The sequence below is a fragment of the Mauremys reevesii genome, unplaced genomic scaffold, assembly GCF_016161935.1.
Source record: "Mauremys reevesii isolate NIE-2019 unplaced genomic scaffold, ASM1616193v1 Contig115, whole genome shotgun sequence".
In the NCBI taxonomy this organism is placed as follows: domain Eukaryota; kingdom Metazoa; phylum Chordata; order Testudines; family Geoemydidae; genus Mauremys; species Mauremys reevesii.
The window spans coordinates 97814-118028 of record NW_024100733.1 but is presented as its reverse complement, the minus strand read 5'-3'; the positions used below and the strand labels follow the sequence as shown (position 1 = coordinate 118028).

General features: G+C 47.2%; 1 protein-coding gene across 1 annotated transcript in view; it reads right to left on the bottom strand.

The window, feature by feature from the left end:
* Nucleotides 1-20215, bottom strand: part of LOC120392776 (PWWP domain-containing protein 2B-like) — a 49489-nt gene that overhangs the window by 8250 nt on the left and 21024 nt on the right.

The window sequence follows — 20215 nt, the reverse complement described above, 5'->3', positions numbered from 1 at the left end:
GCCAGCATTTCAAATGCCAATAAGGCCCATTTCAAGCATGATTGGAAGATATGGTGCTTGGGGATGAGCGACAGCACCCAGACCAGTCTACACTAGAGCTTCCACTATGGCCAACAATGTGGGAGGGTTAATTTTCACTCATGTCAATAGGACTTGTGCCTGTGGATGCCCAGGCTCAACATTTCACCTGAGAACAAGTTCTCTCTGCCCATAATGGAGCAGTTATGTGGCTAGAAGTGTGGGAGTAGTCCTTTTAGAGGGACTCACTGAGATCTATCATTAGCACAGTTACTGCTGAATCCGCTTTTAGTCCTTTATCTAGATCATGGGGTATTTCCCCTCTCACTGAAACCTACAGAATTTCATATACCCGCTATTTAGCCTCCACTTTGTTGTTAGAGAAGGCAATTGGTATAGCATGTCATTTAGAGCACAGATCAAAAGGATTAATTCCTCTAGGCCCAGAAGGAAGATATTTTCTAGAGATATTCTTGATTTATTCCTAGTCTGGCTGGAGCCTGAGAGGCTTAATTGTTTTAAAATCAGTGCAAAGTGGTCAACTGAGAATATTTATCCCTAAGGGTATGGCTACACTTACGGTTTGCAGCGCTGGTCATCCAGCTGTGCAGGGCCAGCGCTGGTGTGTGGCCACACTCACAGCTACCAGCGCTGGTGTGTGGCCACATTTGCAGCGCTGTTGGGAGTGATGCATTATGGGCAGCTATCCCAGCATTCAAGTGGCCGCAACGTGCTTTTCAAAAGAGGGGGGTGGAGTGGGGTCTAGTGTGACAGGGAGCGGGGGGAGAGAGAGAGAGTGGATTTTTGGAGCCAACACTGTGTGTTTAGCTTCCTGCCTTGAAAAATCAGAACATTTTTCCGACCCCTTAGTCTTAACTCTTAATTGCAAACAGCCTGCAGCCAACACGACTCCCCGCTGTTTCATTCGCTCCCTGCCTGCCTCTCATTTGATTGTTTACAGCCAGGTACAGATGATCACAGCAAACAGGAGCTCTGTTTGTTTTTTAGATAAGCAGCAACGGCAACTGAGCTCGGAGCTCGTTCACAACAAAACAAAGAGAGGCTGCATAACAAAACAAAGAGTAATTTATAAAAGCATTCTGGGATACATCCTTATACCCTGGAGGCCAATCACAGCGCTGGTGTGTGGCCACACTTGATGACCAGCGCTGCAGCACCAGCGCTGGAATCCTTATTCCCCATGCTGAGTGAGGTGTACGGCCAGCGCTGCAGCCAGGGAGTTGCAGCGCTGGAAGTGCCCTGCAGGTGTGGCCACTTACTAATTGCAGCGCTGGTGGAGGCTTTCCAGCGCTGCAAATCGCCAGTGTAGCCATACCCTAAGATTCGTTCTGAAGCCTCAGAACTGAAATCTTAGGATTCTCCCTTTCCTGGAGAAGGGCAGGCTGAAGATGCTTCCTGGATTATTAGCATTAAAGGGGTACTGAAGTGCATACTCATCCCTGGGACCAGTTAGAAAAATTACTGAGTGGTTTCTTCCCTCTCGTGCTTGCTCCCAATATCTTCCTCATTGAAAAGAGCATACCAAAGGGATCACCTGTTCTGCTGGAAGACTGCCTGCTCCTTTCCCCCAGTAATTTACTTTTGAGGGATATTTTCCATCCATCATTCAGTTGATGAACTACTGCGTAAACTCTCACTTAGCCTTGCCAAATCCATTTAGCGCAGATCTCCATCCTCCTTGTAAGGGATGGGAAGGAGGCCCTAGCAGAAAGCTCAGAGGTATATTCAATTCTTGCTTCTTCCTACAACTCTGACTGGGGTGAAGTAAAACCACCCAACCATTTCCTGCAAGTCCCAACTGAAATAAAATAAAAAAAAAAAATAGAGTATCCTGCTCACCTAGAGACCAGAAGAGAGTGAGAAGTTTTCCCTCCAGGCAGAGCTCAGATGTGGAGTTTCTCTCTCTTCCCCTCTCAGCAACAAGATTCCCTAGACTCAGCTTCTCAAAACAGAAATAAAAAGCGTGGGGGAGGGAAAAAATCCTTATCAAAGGAAAACTTCGGGGGGTGGGATGGGGGTGTGTGCGCAGAAAGAACAAATAAGTCAAGAGCCATTGTTAGAAGTGGCCAGAGGAAGATCTAAACGGAGGATGGAAGCATCATGAATTTATTGCATTGCCTCAGCAGCCTTACTAGCCATGAACACCAGGTGTTTGGAACAGTCTTCAAATCCCAATGCATCAATCTGCAGCCTGCTTGGAAGGGCTGGTAGATATGCCTTCATAAGCATTAACTCATCATCTTGACTAGGTATTTATGAAGTAATACCGTTTCACAGGTTTTTTTATTCTTTGAAAAAGGTTCACTTTACAATAAAAAGCAAACAGGAACTGAGGCTTCTCAGACCCCCACGCTTGCACCCCAGCACATCGTGTTGTTTTGGGCCTAGAAGGCACACTTCCCAGTAAATTGGCCAGGTGTGTAGATGTAACAGGTTATCTTACGAGTCAAACAAATAACATCACTATACTTCATTCCCCTCAACTAGGTAGTTTACACAGGAAACAGACCTAGTATTGAGCACAATCCAACATGCACTAAGGGAACTGTTAAACCATTTGGAAGTGTCCATTCCTTCAGGATATTAATGACCTTTTTGAAAAGTTCAGTAAAAAGATACTGGTCCTCCATTCTGGAAAAATACATGAGTGACTAGCAACCAGACAGACAATTACTAGACTAATTCAAGGCAGCTGGCAGCATCTGTGCCAGAAAGGCTCAGGGCTAAGCTGCCAGAGAGAATTTATTACCCTTTTGCCCTAGTGATGATGACCCATTATGTTCACTTACATAGGCCACATATCATACCAGACGAAGAAACTGCATGGGGGACTTCAGTATCTTCCCTCGTTTGTCATCTAATTCAGAACTTGCAGAGTTTCTCCTTACCACAAGCCTACTTGTCACAGGGTAGCATTGGCCCTTTAAACAGGGAAGAGGCCAGTGCACTTGTGACTGCCAGCTGAGCTCCAGCTGGGGTATAAGGCAGTACCTGGGCACTGTGGGCAGGGGCTGGGCAAGTTAGGCCTGAGACTCAGTTAAGAGAGGGGGAAAGGAAAGAGCACAGACAGGGGGCTCTCACTGCCTGTTCCCTGGGACCTGGGAGATCGGCAGAAGTCAGGAGGCCTAGATAGTGGAGAAAGACTCCAGAACAAGAGGAAGGCCCAGGGAGGACCCCTATGGCCTGCACAAAGGGCAGGATGCCAGGAGGGATGCAAGACCTTTATAAAGTGGATTTTGTTTATGTTCTTGCTTCGTTTGAGCTTTTGAACTCTAATAGCAGACTCTAGGAGGAAGCTGGAGAGGCCCCCTCATCTGAAGCGAACAACTGAGGGTGATGAATAGCCTAGAGCAGGGGTCAGCAACCTTTCACAAGTGCTGTGCCAAGTTTTCATTTACTCACTCGCGTGCCAGTAATACATTAATTTTTTTTAGAGGGTCTCTTTCTATAAGTCTATAATATATAACTAAACTATTGTTGTATGTAAAGCAAATAAAGGTTTTTAAAAGGTTTAAGAAGCTTCATTTAAAATTAAATTAAAATGCAGAGCTCCCCAGGACTGGTGGCCAGGACCTAGGCAGTGTGAGTGCCACTGAAAATCAGCTCATATGCTGCCTTTGGCACACGTGCCATAGGTTGCCTACTCCTGGCCTAGAGTCACAGAAGATGGTAGAGCCAGAACATTTAGTGTTATGGTATTGAACTTTGTTATTTGAGGGGGTCCACCTTAATAACTGAACCCACTGCATATCCCACTCCATGCTGGAGAAGTATTCTTGAGAAATCCTGAGAAGGGTGGGGTGCCTACAGGGTCCCAGGATGGGGCACGCTCAGATGCCAACCTACAACACTATTATTCAGAACAGTCTAATGGCCTGACAAGCACATCACAGAAGAGTCCAGCAGCAGCGCGAGAGTGATGGGATTCTTTGATGTTTCACTGCTGCCAGAGCAGAATTCCATACTGCTGCCAGCTAAGCCCTCTGCAGACGTGGAAAGACCATTTCCATTGGTTAAAGGGCTAGTTATTTTTTTGTTTTGTTTTATTTTGTGAAAGCATAAATTCTCCAAAAATTGATAGCTGAAGCTCCACTCTGACTCACTCGGGAAAGTCTTACAATCTGATTGTGGGAATAATTTTTCCAGCATCAAGAATGAAAATAAACAATAGAGATCCACGTAACAAGTTAATGCAACAATAGATTCAGTATGTTTTCTTAGGAAAAGCTCATATACACACACTTAAACTGAAAGGTGCAAAATGAAGGCACACGTTGAAGGTCGAACTATAAATGGCACATTCTAATCTACTTTCTATTACTGGCTTCATTTTTTGTTGTTTTTTTGTTTTTTTAAAAACAAACAAAAACAGGCACCAGATCAAGTCACTCTGGTTTTAGGAATTGATGCAGGCAGGCATTGCCCCTTAATGATATTAGTAATCCTGTCACAATGTCAGTTACGGGCACTTGTGTGGAAAAGACAAAGAAGGGGATTAGGAGACTTGCAAACAAACAGCCACTGCCTAATGAAACAAAAACATCTTTAAATCATTCTGTTCCAATTCATGTCAAATCAAAAATTGGCAACTAAAGAAATCTTGCATCCATGTTACTTACAAACAAACAATCTATGCATTTCTATACTAAACTCCGTCCTTTCACAATCAAGTCCCATGTGACAGCACCTGGAGTAGGCTTAACATTTCTATTTTTAATACCACATATCCAAATCTCTTCTCTCCTTCCCCAACAGGTAGCAAGCAAAGTATCCACAGAATTGGTTCTAGAGTTTAAAAAAAAAATCAAAGTTATTTATATTGCTCACTTGTACGGCATTCACTTTGAGGCGTGACTTGACAAGTGTTTTTAGTGCAATATTTAAGCAGACACCTGGAAAATAAGAGGCGTAAAAATGAGTATTTGACCCTTACTGGAGGGCATCCACAGGTAACAGGACTCCTTTTGGAATGGCCTCATCTCTCTTATTTTCCAAGGCCACTCAACACAAGTCCCACCTCAAAACATAGTTCTGCAGCAATTTCTGTACCTGGGATCCCATAATCCAGTTCACTTCAATCACTGCAATCATTACACAAGTGAAAACAGAAACCCAATTAAATTAGGTTTTTCTCTCCATCTTACATATCTGGTGTCTGCACTTAGATTTTAATGTAAAATGTCTAAAGAAAAGTCTGCAGAAGTTTGACTTGTGCAATTTACAGCTGTCACAAACTTTGCCAACTGAGTTTATAAATTCCTTGAACTGCAGTCACAAACTGATCACCAGAATCCTCATTAAACAAAACTCTTGGTTATCTGGAGAATGGATACATTTGCCCTCACTCCCTGCTGCAACGTTTGCAGGATCTGAGTGACAGTCAGGGTATCAGAACTCAGAAGAGTTGTAGAGTATTTTGGTCCTGCAGAATTGATCACATTTTTAAGCATCGAGCTCTTCTGCTGGCTCAGTTTACAAACTGCACTGGCCAACTATACAGTTAATTCCTACTCTGCACTCATTGGCTTGCTCAGCAAGCCATGGTCTGACAGCTTCTCCAGCAGACCTTGTCAGCACCCGTATCCAGACCGAACTGGCTAAAGTTCCCAAAGTACAGGAGTCCTTGCACAGCTAGCTGGCCTCTAGTTGACAAACTTTGCTGGCAATGCTTTGCCAGCTCTTTTCTCTGTAGCTTTGCAAGTTCACCAGCTCCAAATGGTGCCATAATCTGCTTAGTCTGGAGTAAAAACAGCTTGCTGCATGTCCTAGGAGCATCATTAAGCCTTTCAGTTTTATAATCTCCTTCAGCAGCTGAACTTGTAAATTCCTGTAAGCAGATAGCTCCAGTTTGCTAACAGTGTCCCCCGGAGTACTTGGAGCATGCAGCCCACTTGAATATTCTGCAGCAGGGGCTCAAAACTTTTCCACAGCACAAGCCACAAGTTAGGAGGGCAGGTGGCCAATAGACAGGACCATCTCAATATTTGCAATCACAGAGCCAATGTCCTGTCCATCTGCACGCTCTCTCCCCGCCCCCGCTGGAAACACGAGAGCCAACAAGCACTCTGCAACTAGCCAGCTCTGCAGATCAGTCTGGAAACCCACAGCACACGGGCAGCCCTGCAATCTCAGACATTTGTAATGTATTTCGAGGCTCTCCCCTGCCTCAAATTTAGCTACATACATATGCTGACTAAACTGTTCACATATGAAGTTTGATGTTTCAGATCAGCTGTTGGAGTTGGTCAGAGAGGAAGCCTAGCAAGTTTCAACCCAGAAAAGGTAAACGTTTCAGAAAGTCATTTCACATGAAAACAGCAAGTATTTTTACAACCTTAACTACACAGTTATCCTCACCACCACCATAATCTCTAGTCACACAGCAGGGCTGTGTATGTTCCGGTCACAGGATGGCTGGCCCCAGGAACTGAAGTAGGTCCAGGGTCCCTGTCCCAGAACGGGTGCTACCAGTTAAGAGGGTGGGGCAGCACCTGGAGGCTTTACAACAGGCCTGCACAACATGCAGCCCGCGTGGGCTCACTGTGCGGTCTGCAGGCAAGCAGTGGGATGGGGCTGGTGGGTTCGCCCCCTGCCCGGGGGGGCACCTCACAGCCCTGAGTGTGCCACGCTCCAACCGCCCTAACAGCCAGAACCACACGTGTCTGTCTCCCGCTCCCCCCGCCTGGCGTACAGCAGGCGTGTCACTTCTGCCCAGCGCTTCCCGCCTCAGCGGGCCCTGGGCAGAAGGCAGAGCCAGTAAGTGCGGCCTCCATAGTGATCGGGGTGGGTTTGAACGGTCTGTGGGCAGCCAGGAAATCCCAGGGGAGACGTGTGTTGCACCTGCCCTGCCCCGACTGCTGCACCCTCCCCAGCCCCTATCATACTATCTCCGACCCCCCCCCCCCCGCGGCCCCTGTGCTTGTGTGTTGGACAGTCACATCCAATCCCTTCACACTGCCCCCCTTTCCCCTTCCCTTAGTTCATGGGGGGACGACGTGCCGAGTGGGCAGGCAGCGGAGGCGAGGCTTTATACTTGGGGGGGAGGGGGGTGGTGAGAAGGAGAGCAGCGAGTCCGTGGCTGGAGGGGGTTGTTTCCACGGGGCCAGGCGGCACTGGGGCGGGGGGGGGGGGGGGGATGTGTTTCGGCAGGGCTGGGCGGCGCTGGGGGGGGGGGGGGGAAGAGGAGGTGTTTCAGCCCTCAGCTGTTTTCTTTGGAGTAATATGGCCCTCGCTGCTTTACGAGTTGTGCAGGCCTGCTTTACAAGGTCAGGGAGAATCTGAAGGAGGACCTGACTAGGAAACTAGTTTTGGGAGCAGGGAGAAAGCAGGAGAGCAGCAAGAGGGATTTGCTGGTTGCGCCCCCAAGCCAAAGAGCCAGGGCTGAAGTTAGGCTCAGCAGCAGAGGGAATTACCTGCTAGCTGTAAGCGAGAGAGCTGGAGCCACGGGCCAGAGAAGGACAAAGGCAGGACAGCTGCTGAGGAGCTTACCCCGTGACATCTCCAGGGCCAGAGAGCTGGATCCAGAGGAAATGTGTGAGGCCCAGGGAGAATGAGGGATGCTCCCAGCAGAGAGGCTGCAGGGGCTCCCTGGGGAAGACTAGGCTTGCACTCCAGGTGGAAGGGCTGGGGTGGCTGCCTTGGTACAAGGAAAAGAGGAGTGCACTGAAGGGGGCATGAAGGACCCTGGAACTGTATGTTGCACGTGCTGTTTGGACTATGCTAGGGGAATTCTGGACTATGGTATTGGGACTTGTTTTGTTATGATTTATGCACACAAGACTTTGGCCATAAATGAACTACACAAGGGCTATATTTATCTTGGGAAGAGGCTTTGGACTATTTCTGGGGTATCTAAAGGAGGGAAACTAAAACAGGTGTGCTATAGAAGGGAGCTTCAGTCAAAGTGGCCCTAGGACTGTCCCTCTTCCAGCCCTTTTTCTTATTTTGCCAGGAATGCAGAGAATATGCACACAAAGCTGGAAAACCTCTTTTGAAAATGAAATTGTAACCCAGTTTTACATTATTAGAACTTACTACATGGAGTCTACGTAATGTGGTTCAATTTTGCAATACGTAGAGCCAGTCATCACAAAGAAGGTTATATTAAGCAGATAGCAATAGAGTTAACTTATAAAATGCCACAATAAAAAAGTTTTAAAGTTTAGTAGCATCATGGCCATACAAAATATTACCAGTAGAAAGAGATATAGGCAAGAATAAGGTCAAGGTAAAAGAGCTGCATTTCTTGGTGTGAAATGCCAAAGGAACATCAGTACTATAAAGCCATTTAATGCAGACATTTAGAGGTATTGTATGTGAAAGTGTCTTTCTTGCCCCACAAAAAGCTCTAGGATACAAGCCAAAAAAACCCAAAAACAAACAAAAAACCTGGTAAGATACGGCTCATGAGACCCACTAAAGTGAGTTGTTAACAGAGGCTTCTGATAAATTTGGAGCAGGATTTTCCTAAATGTGTTCAGTCAGTGAGCAAGACCCTCACTGCTCTGACCTCTTTTTTGCTGCGTACGAGGCCAGAGTTTAGAAGGGGCTCTAAAAATCCCCTTCTATAGCTGGGGGCGGCTGCTGTGGCACAGGCCCGGAGTATGACAGCCATAATACTGCCTCCTGAGGATCCCCTTACACACCCTGGCACAGGTGAGGCAAAAGCATATAGTGCTGCTGAGTTTCTGTGCATCACTGAAGGAGATACAGCAGACTTCTAGGGTTGCTCTAACATAGCCAGGCCCCTGGGGTTGTCTACACTACACCAAGGACCTTTCCAGACCCCAGGACCATATGAGTGCCAAGGTAGCCGAGTTCTGATTTCCATACTGCACCTGTTAGAAGCACAAAGAACCTCACCCAATGCTTTTGGGCAGCCTTTTACCATTGAAATTTGCCTAATATGGGCTATATCATGCACAAATTTGGCAGTTAACATTTAAAAACAAACCTGGATATGCTAACAAACCCATTTATGGTGTGAAAGCTGTAGAAAGCTCTTGGGGTATTTGGCATTAGGGAGGGGTATAGAAGAGAAGCCATTCTGCTCAGGGAGTTTCAGGTTTCTGAAACTTCCAGCCTAAACTCTCCATAGTAATCATAAAAAGCCAAGCAGAGAGCAAAGAGTGCAAGAAGAATATTTCCTTATGTTTACGAAACAGTTCACAGCTATAGACCAGAGCTCAACACACACTGCCTCAGTCACTGCAACTAGAACACGCATCTATATTTGCCTCTAGATCAATCCCCATTCTAGTTTGCACTGCTAAAGCTTGCAACATAGGATAACTCCCCTCCACAGACTTCAGTAAATGTTTCTCATGAACGTGTGGTCAGCATGTCAGAACCGCTCAAACAACATGCATTTTTCACAAAAGCTTTGCACAAAAATGTATACTTTTCACAAAAGATTCCAGATTTGAATTTTGGCTATAGCCCATTGTGAATCAGTCAAGATAGCAAGGAAAACACACACACAAAACCTCAGACAGTCTCAAAAGAACACTACTGAAATCAGACTAAAACCAATCTCATCCTCAAATCACGAGTGACTCATAGGTAGGTCAAAAATCTCATCTGGGTTGACATGAATGTTTGCCATCCCTCACTCTGAACTACAGAGTTGACCCGAGCAGTCTCTGGCCTCCATGTTTCCAGATGACTATAGAATTTTAATTCTCACACTCACTTGTTGAACTGGCCACCCATTTCATAACCCATAGAGTTGATCTCTAAGGCAGTTTGTTCTAAAATGTTTGGTCCCTTCTGGTATATGCTCCTACAATCCTACTGTAGATGCACTGCTAGACTTGCCAAGTGTCCAGTGTTTGAATCCAAAGCTGAGTGTCTGTAGTCCTTGGCAACTAGCAGAGCTGTTTAGATACACAGATATAGAGAGAGAGTTGGACACCCTGCTATTAGGGGGGCACCGAGCAGAGTACGAGGCAGACTGCTGCTTCTCCCCCTCTTATGGACTCCATTAGTCCAAGATTGTTCTTTGTCTGTTACCTGCTCTACAGTCAGGAGCTGTACTCCCATAAGAACTGACCCCCACCTCCTTTAAAAGCAGGCATGAGCTATCAGTGGAGGGCAACTAGGAATAGGTAGGATTCCTCTTCTTCAGGGATAGCTACCCTGCAGCTGGGGCCTGGTCTACACTAGGCGTTTAAATCGGTTTTACGAGCGTAAAACCGATTTAACGCCACAACCGTCCACACTAGGAGGCACCTTATATCGATTTTAATGGCTCTTTAAATCGGTTTCTGTACTCCTGCCCGACGAGAGGAGTAGCGCTAATATCGGTATTAACATATCGGAATAGGGTTAGTGTGGCCGCAATCGACGGTATTGGCCTCCGGGAGCTATCCCACAGTGCACCACTGACCGCTCTGGACAGCATTCTCAACTCGGATGCACTGGCCAGGTAGACAGGAAAAGCCCCGCGAACTTTTGAAATTCATTTCCTGCTTCGACAGCGTGGAGAGCTCATCATCACAGGTGACCACGCACAGCTCATCAGCACAGTTAACAATGCAGTCTCCTGAGAATCGAAAAAGAGCCCCAGCATGGACCGCTCGGGAGGTAATGGATCTGATCGCTATATGGGGAGATGATTCAGTGCTAACAGAACTGCGTTCCAAAAGACGAAATGAAAAAGTATTTGAAAGAATTTCTAAGGCTATGACGGCTAAAGGCCACAGCAGGGACTCCGTGCAGTGCAGAGTGAAAGTTAAGGAGCTCAGACAAGCCTACCAGAAAACCAAAGAAGCAAACGGAAGGTCCGGGGCAGGTCGAAAAACATGCCGCTTCTATGATGAGCTGCATGCAATTTTAGGGGGCTGCGCCACAAGTACCCCACCCCTGACCGTGGATTCCGAGGTGGGGGTTGTAATCTCTGCCATGTCTGAGGATTATGCAGACGGGAAGATGAAGAGGAAGAAGAAGAGGAAGACCTGCAGAGAGCACACAGCACTCCGTGAACCCCAGCAGCCAGGAGCTTTTTATCACCCTGACGGAATTACCCTGCTCCCAGCCCTCACAAGCAACTATTCCAGAGAATGACGCCCTGGAAGGGAGCTCTGGTGAGTGTACCTTTGCAAATAGCAAACAGTGTTTTTTAAGCAAGCCTTTTTTAATGATTGATTTGCCCAGAGGACTTGGGATGCATTCGCAGACAGTATAGTTACTTAGAAAAGTTTGTTAACATGTCCGGGGATTGAGAGGAAATCCTCCAGGGACATCTCGATGAAGCGCTCCTGTAGGTACTCCAGAAGCCTTTGCAGAAGGTTTCTGGGCAAGGCATCCTTGTTCCGCCCACCATGGTAGGACACTTTACCATGCCATGCATGTAGCAAGTAATCAGGTATCATTGCGTGGCAAAGCATCGCAGCGTATGGTCCCGGGGACTGCTGGCATTCAAGAAGCATCCGCTCTTTATCTTGTTCTGTTATCCTCAGCAAAGTGATATCGTTCAGGATAACCTGGTTAAAAATCAGGAATTTAAGTAAGGGGGGTGGCCATTTTTCTACTGGTTTCGTGGAATGCAGCAGCTTAAAAAAACACTTTCCTGCACGTAGCGAAGCGGGGGGAGGGGAGGAGTGAAATGCCGATGATCTTTTCTGTTTGGTCACCGGTGGGTGGTGGGGAGGGGGAAGGTTGTTGATTAGCAGGGAGCTAGCGTGGTATTAGCCATGCGTTGGGGGGGGAGGGGTAAATCACTGAGACAGTGGCTTACCATGGCCGCATGCAAGCTGAATTCTGATGCCTGGACCTGATGTGTCTGTGAGATCTGTAAACCCAGAGCTGCAAGCGGTCACTATTAAGATGAAAAATGCGACCTTGTAGGGAAATCACATGTGCTAGGTGAATAATGATGTTCACTGTGAAACACTATAACCATTGTTCTGTAAAATGTATCTTTCTAAATATTTATCTCCCTCATGCAGCTGCAAATTTTTCAAGCGTCCCTCCTCCATCCCAAAGGCTAGCACAGATAAGGCGGAGGAAAAAGAAGACGCGAGATGAGATGTTCTCGGATATTATGGAAGTTACACGCAATGAAAGAGCTCATCTGAATGAGTGGAAGGACGTGGTTTCAAATTACAGGAAAGAGGCCAGTGAACGTGAGGACAGGAGGGATGAACGTGAGGACAGGAGGGACAACCGAGATGAGAGGTGGCGGCAGGAAGACCGGCAGGAAAATCAGCGGTGGTGGCAGGAAGGTCAGCGGTGGCGGGATGCAACTCTGGGGCTGCTGCGTGATCAAACTGACATGCTCCGGCGTCTTGTGGAGCTTCAGGAACGGCAGCAGGATCACAGAGTGCCGCTGCAGCCCCTGTATAACCACCCTCCCCCCTCACCATGTTCCTTAGCCTCCTCATCCAGACGTGTAAGAACGCGTGGGGGGAGGCTCCGTGCACCCGCCCACTCCACCCCCGTGGACAGCCCAACCAGAAGGATGCCGTTACTCTGAACTTTTTTTTAAATGGCCTTCTCCATCCCTCCTTTCCTCCTCCCAAAGCACACCCTTACTTCTCTCCCTCTTTTTATAATGAAAAAATAAAGAATTCATGCTTTTTAAATGAGAGTGACTTTATTTGCATAAGTAAGCTGTACTCGAAGGGAGGGGAGTTGCTTACAGGGACTGAGTCAATCAAGGGGGTTGGGTGTTCATCAACAAACACAGCAGTCACACTGTACCCTGGCCATTGATGAAGCTCGTTTTCAAAGCTTCTCTGATGCGCACCGCTTCCTGGTGTGCTCTTCTAATCTCCCTGGTGTCTGGCTGCGCGTAATCAGCGGCCAGGTGATTTGCCTCAGCCTCCCACCCCGCCATAAAGGTGTCCCCCTTACTCTCACAGAGATTGTGGAGAATACAGCAAGCAGCAATAACATAGGGGACATTGGTTTGGCTGAGGTCTGAGCGAGTCAGTAATGTGCGCCAGCGAGCCTTTAAACGGCCAAATGCACATTCCACCACCATTCTGCACTTGCTCAGCCTGTAATTGAACAGATCCTGACCACTGTCCAGGCTGCCTGTGTATGGCTTCATGAGCCATGGCATCAAGGGGTAGGCTGGGTCCCCAGGATAACGACAGGCATTTCAACATCCCCAACTGTTATTTTCTGGTCTGGGAAGTAAGTCCCTTGCTGCAGCCGTTTAAACAGAGTAGTGCTTCTGAATACGAAATCTTCATGAACCCTCCCTGGCCATCCCGCGTGGATGTTTGTGAAACGTCCCTTGTGATCCACCAGTGCTTGCAGCACCATTGAAACGTACCCCTTCCGGTTTACGTACTGGGTGCCCTGGTGCTGCGGTGCCAAGATAGGGATATGGGTTCCATCTATCGCCCCCCCACAGTTAGGGAATCCCATTGCAGCAAAGCCATCCACTATGGCCTGCACGTTTCCCAGAGTCACAACCTTCGTAGCAGCAGCTTAATGATTGCTTTGGCTACTTGCATCACAGCAGCCCCCACAGTAGATTTTCCAACTCCAAATTGATTCCCGACTGACCGGTAGCTGTCTGGCGTTGCAAGCTTCCACAGGGCTATCGCCACTCGCTTCTCTACTGTGAGGGCTGCTCTCATCTTGGTATTATGGCGTTTCAGGGCAGGGGCAAGCAAGTCACAAAGTTCCATGAAAGTGCCCTTACGCATGCGAAAGTTTCGCAGCCACTGGGAATCATCCCACACATGCAAAACAATGCGGACCCACCAGTCAGTGCTTGTTTCCGGGCCCAAAATCGGCGTTCAATGGATAGAATCTGCCCCATTACCATCAGGATCTCCAAAGCGCGGGGCCCGCGGTTTGAGATAATTCTGTGTCCACGTCCTCATCACTGTCATCGCCGCGCTGCCGTATCCGCCTCTTACTCGCCTCGGCTCGAAGGTCCTGGTTCAGCATATACTGCACGAGAGTGCGCGAGGTGTTTAAAACATCCACGATTGCGGTATGGAGCTGAGCAGGGTCCATGCTTGCTGTGCTATGGCGTCTGCACGGTTCACCAAGCAAAAAAGGCGCGAAACAGTTGTCTGCCGCTGTCAGGGAGGGAGGGAGGGAGGGGTGAGGCTGTACCCAGAACCACCCGCGAAAATCATTTTTGCCCCATCAGGCACTGGGATCTCAACCCGGAAATGCCAAGGGGCGGGGGAGGCTGCGGGAACTATGGGATAGCTACGGGATAGCTACCCACAGTGCAACGCTCCAGAAATCGATGCTAGCCTCGGACCATGGATGCACACCACCGATTTAATGTGTTTAGTGTGGCCGCGCGCACTCGATTTTATAAAATCTGTTTTACAAAACCGGTTTATGCAAATTCGAAATAGTCCCGTAGTGTAGACGTACCCTGGGAGTGTGACCCCCAGTGTGGGAAGACACGCTAGCTCTGCTTGAGCTAGCGTGCTAACAGACAGCAGTGTAACTGGGGATAACACAGGTGGCAGCACAAGCTAACCGCCTACGTACGTACCTAGGGGGTTTGCGCTAGTTTGTACTCAGGTGGCCAGCCTGAGCCACCACCTGTGCTACTCCCAGTTACACCAGTGTTAGGTGTGCTAGCGCACATCTGTCAACCCGAGCTGGGAAGCACACTCCCACCTGAAGTGTAGATATACCCCAGGAGAGAATGGGCAAGTCCTAAAATTCAACCACCCCGCCCCCCGAATACATGGAGAATGCAGAGAGGAAGGAGGGGCATAGAATCTCCCCTCAAAGACAGTGGGGGGACGGGGGGAAGAGGACAATGCACTTCCTCTTTGCAGCTTCCACTCTTGGGGCGAGGCAATTAGGCCGAAGCCTTTTCCAGGCAAGAAGCCGAGGACAGAGAATGGCAGGAAGGGATTTGAATAAGCATCCGAACGTTTGGATGTTATGCCAAATTCAAAAAATTGAGTTCTAATATTAAGGTGGTCACACTACCTAAAATTTATTGTAATTCACAAACAGAGGATAGCAGCACAAAAGAAAGATAATGAGGAGACCCACGTACCACAAGAACTTAAAGATATATTGGAACTTTTTACTGTTGTGATAAAACATGTTGTTTACTGTTCAATGGATCAATATTCCATGAATTTGCTTGATGTGTAAAATTTGAGCTAATAAGAAATATGCTACATGCATTTGTAAAATTAAGTTACATGAAACATGTTTATCTAGGTACATATAGGCTGCACCCCTCTCCCTCAAATCACTGATAGATCTTCAGCGGTTTTGTTTCTGACGTTAAAGGAAGTCAGTCTTGCTGAAGACCCATTTCCCCATTAATATCTACGATAGGAAATCACCTAAGTGCCTTCCACACTAGTGTGGAACTCCTACAAGAGGGAAGGGGGAGAATACAGAATGATTTTCGTAAGCCAAGTCAAAAAATATAACTTGGTTACATCCTTGGAACCTGATCTGATCTGGTTTTGCTCAAATAATCTGAAAATGGCAGAACCAACAATTTCTGTAAGCTTGCTTAAAAGTTAGCTGTGCCAAGAGTAGTAATAGTGCAACTTCTGCCCCATTTGAGACTTCAGCAAGTGAATACAGGCTTGCCTTTGCCAGGGCCAGCTCTACAGTTTTCGCCGCCCCAAGCAGCACACCAAATTGCAGCTGGCGGTGGTGGGGGCAGTCCATGTGTCCTTAGGGCGGCAGGCACGTTTCCGGGGCGGCGGCTATTTGGCAGCAGCTTCTATGTTTAGTTGAAGCCACCATGGACAGCTAAACATAGAAGCGGCTGCCGAATTGCCGCTGCCGTGGAAACGCACGTGCCGCCCTAAGGGCACACGGACTGCCCCCACTGCCCGCGGCGGCAATTCGGCGTGCTGGTTGGAGGTAAAACAACAGGGACTGCCGCCCCTTGCAGATTGCTGCCCCAAGCACCAGCTTGGAATGCTGGTGCCTGGAGCCAGCCCTGGCCTTTGCTCTAGACCAGGGGTCTCAAACTCAAATGACCATAAGGGCCACATGAGGACTAGTGCATTGACCCGAGGGCCTCATCACCGACACACATCCCTCGCTGCCTCTGGCCCTGCCCCCACTCCACCCCTTCCATTAGGCCTTGCCTCTTCCCACCCCTTCCCCGAAGTCCCCACCCCAACGCTGCCCCAGGGGGTGCAGAAAGGGTGCATGGTGCGGCGGGGGCTCATGGCAGGGAGTTGGTGTGTGGGGTGCAAGAGGATGAGGGGTGTGGCACGGGGTCGGGGTACAGGGTGCAGCAGGTGGCTCAGGGCAGGGAGTGCAGGAGGGGTGCGGGATGCGGCGGGGGCTCAGGGCAGGGAGTTGGGGTCCAGAAGGGATTCAGGGTGCGAGCTCCAGCCCGGTGCCGCTTACCTAGAGTGGCTCCGGGGTGGCAGCGGTGTGCACCGGGGCCAGGGCAGGCTCCCTGCCTGCCTGCCCTGGCCCACCGCCACTCCGTTCCAGGAAGCAGCTGGAATCATGTCCCTGCAACCCCTGGGGGACGGAGAGGTGGAGGTGGAGGGGCTCAGGGTTCCGTGCGTCTGCTGCTCTTGCCGCTCCTCCAGGTACCTCCCACGAAGCTCCCATTGGCCGCGGTTCCCTGTTCCCGGCCAATGGGAGCTGCGGGGAGCGGTGCCTGGAAGGAGGCAACGCAGGAGCCCTCTGCCGCCTCCCCCCCTCCCCCGACCGAAGGGGCATACTGCCAGCTGCTTCAGAGAGTGGTGCGGGGCTCACAGCACCACAGGGGGCAATCCCGCAGGTAGGCAGAGGGGCCGGGGAGCTTGGCAGGCCACACGCAAGAGCCCTGCGGGCCGCCGCGTATTTGAGACCCCCGCTCTAGACAAAGCCAGATCTATATTTTGTGTCTTTCACAGACTACAGTTAGAGGTAACCATCTTCCCACACTTTTCTCCCCACCCTACCCCAAGGAGGTCTGCCTTTAAAAGCAATCCCGACAGAAGACTTGACTGCATTTTGGCTCCCACACCTCATTAAGCAGTTCCATTTACAACATGACCCTTGCTAAAATACCCTACACTGGCCTCCAAGCAGGCCTACTGTAAATAGGGATTTAGATTTAAGGTTAAATATCCTCCTCTATTCTGACACTCCCATTATTTTCAGGATTTGTTTAACTAAATTTTCAGTAGCAACTACAAAGACCTTTAATCTTAAAAGCAAAAATCAGCAAAGTTGGTCTTAGTTTTAATGGTTACCAAAACAAACATACCACTGAAATAAGAGTCTGTATATTACAAGCATTTAGTTACAGTGCAGACATTTATGAAGCCACCACTTCTCAAACAGCAAGTTATGCTTATATATTAAAGACAGCTGCAAAGAGAGATGGGAACATGTTTAGTGGGAGATTTTTTCTTAACTATCTGCTGAATCAAGAGTGTCTTATGAAATTGGATTTTACAGGTTACTACTCTGCCTTGACCCGTTGCCATATTTTTATTGGCGATTTAATGACAAGGTTTTAACTCTCCGCCCACAAAGTACATTGTGCAGGGAAAGCAAAAAGTAGGGCTAATTAACTTTGCCAACTGGAAGTTTTGTTTTGTAATCGTTGGTCAAATAATTTATTCAGATATGGTTAGCATTATTTGATCAGTTCTAGTTTTAAGTGACTCCACATGTATTCAGCTTATTTTGCATTTGTAGACTCTATATTGAGGTCTCCAGTAACTGCCCCACGTGTTCTCCATCCCCTATAGGCCAGAAGCCACCCAAGATATTTGAGAAGGTTAACAGTAGAACACTTCAGACAGGTGAGTGACTGTTTTACTTATTGATCTAGTTTGATCATACCAATTATTTTAATTGTATACATAAATGTTATGTGCCAAGTATCAGAGGGGTAGCCATGTGTTAGTCTGTATCCACAGAAACAACGAGGAGTCCGGTGGCACCTTAAAGACTAACAGATTTATTTGGGCATAAGCTTTCATGGGTAAAAAACCCCACTTCTTCAGATGGGGTTTTTTACCCATGAAAGCTTATGCCCAAATAAATCTGTTAGTCTTTAAGGTGCCACCAGACTTCTCGTTATAAATGTTATGTGGTTCTATTGGATTTTGTTGGAATTTCTGTTTGTAAACAGATCTCCCCTTACTCAACTATGAATGAGCCCATTTTTGCAATGCCACAAAGTATGTTATTACAAGTATGGCTACGTAATCTTGTTAATTACCGTATCAGAGACATAAGAGACTGTCACCTCTGAACCTCCTTAAAAAAAAAACCCAACACACAAAAAACAAAAAAACCAACACAAACAAATTGTTCCTGGAATGACTGATTGCAACAGTAACTGAGCCACTGTGATCTAGAGCAACTAAAAGGAAAAAGTAGTCAGTTACCAAAAAGTGGTGGGAAAACTTCTGTTATGTCTTAAGAAAATTCACAGAAAGCAATGAAACTCTGTCCCACTGAAGGGACAGAAAGCTAGTTTTAAACAAGGTATTCAAATAAGGTATCATCGAGTTAATTTTTATGATATGCATCAATACGTAAAAGCAAGACATAAGGGGAAAAAAGGAGCCACAAACAAGTGTAGGAGCAGTACAGTATATTAGTAGACACGTTTGTCACACTGAAGATCCAAGTGATAATGACCTTAGAAGGGAAAGGGGCAGGAGATCAGACAAGTCTGGGCTGTTAGATGGGGTAGGATCTGAGTTACTACAGAGCATTCTTTCCTGGGTGCTGGCTGGTGAGTCTTGCCCACATGCTCAGGGTTTAACTGATCACCATATTTGGGGTCAGGAAGGAATTTTCCTCCAGGGAAGATTGTCAAAGGACCTGGAGGTTTTTTGCCTTCCTCTGCAGCATGGGGCACGGGTCACTTGCTGTAGGATTCTCTGTACCTTGAGGTCTTTAAACCACGATTTGAGGACTTCACTAACTCAGACATAGGTTAGGGGTTTGTTACAGGAGTGAGTGGGTGAGATTCTGTGGCCTGCATTGTGCAGGTGGTCAAACTCCTGACCTTAAGTCTATGAAAGTCATCAGATGTGATAGCTGCCTCCTGGTTGGTACAGAATTATGTTATGGAACAGCTAGCAGATAGTTATTGACAACTTAGTATTTTCTCAGGGAGACTGACAGATAATTTTAGCAGAGGACTGAAAAGGTGAATCAGATAAGGCAATTGGGTAGAGAGAAGGTAAAGAAAGTTTCCAAGAATGTCTTAAGGCTTTCTACGCTCAATTCAGGTTTTTACCTAGGAGAAGTGAGGAATTTGGCACAATGGTACAAAGAAAGAGGGAGAATTCTGGGTGTCTTATTCAGGTAAATAAGCTAGGCACATTTGATGGAGGATGAAAGAGAACAACTAATACTTCTCATTAGTGAAGTTTTTGGAGATTTAACTATCCAGAATAAGTTTGCAAAAGCAAACGGTCAGTGGAATTTCCCTTCATTTTCCTCTACATCAAACCTGCCTGCCTGAGGATTATACAAACATTTACCATTTTAGTCCCAATAGCTGAAGTGTGGAGTCAAATATTGCTATAATCATGAGTAAGCTTTGTCATGCTAGAAACTTGGGGAAAACATATCATTGGCTTGTGTATGCATTTCTTAAACTAGGCAAATGAAGGAAATAAGGGACAAAGTGATGAACCAGTACTGAGTTCTATAGGAGCCAGAGCACAAAACTAGATTTTAAGAGAGGAAAAATTCTTCTAACAGTTAGAATTGTGATTTCGGTGGGGGGAGGGGCAGAGGTAGTTTCTATCCTGGCTTAATCATCTTTCACTGAGGTCCCAATCTGTAAGTGTCATGGATGTGGTCATGTTTAGCATGATAGCCACCATCAGCAGGATGCCAAGAGACACATCTTGATCTTATTCAATGTCACCAGGAGTTTTGCCATGGACTTCAATTGGAGCAGGGGCAGGCCCTATAACATGCAAATTGAAATTAAAATAATAAAGCTATTTGAATTTATGCTACATTTTGTAATTTTAAACACTGAAGACTGATCACAACAGACATGCAGTGAGAGAAAAAGTCTCTCTTCTTCAGTCACATAGGAGAACCAATATTATGCTTTCAGCTGTTCCCAAGAACTGACTACTATGTAGATGCCCCTTCCACCTTCTCTCAGTAGTATCCAGGGTATTGTACTTTTAGGAAGTTGCCAGAGAAAAAGGAACCAAGTGTTTTGTTCTTAGCTTTAGGACAAAGAGTCTGATGTGATTATTGTAGTTTAAAA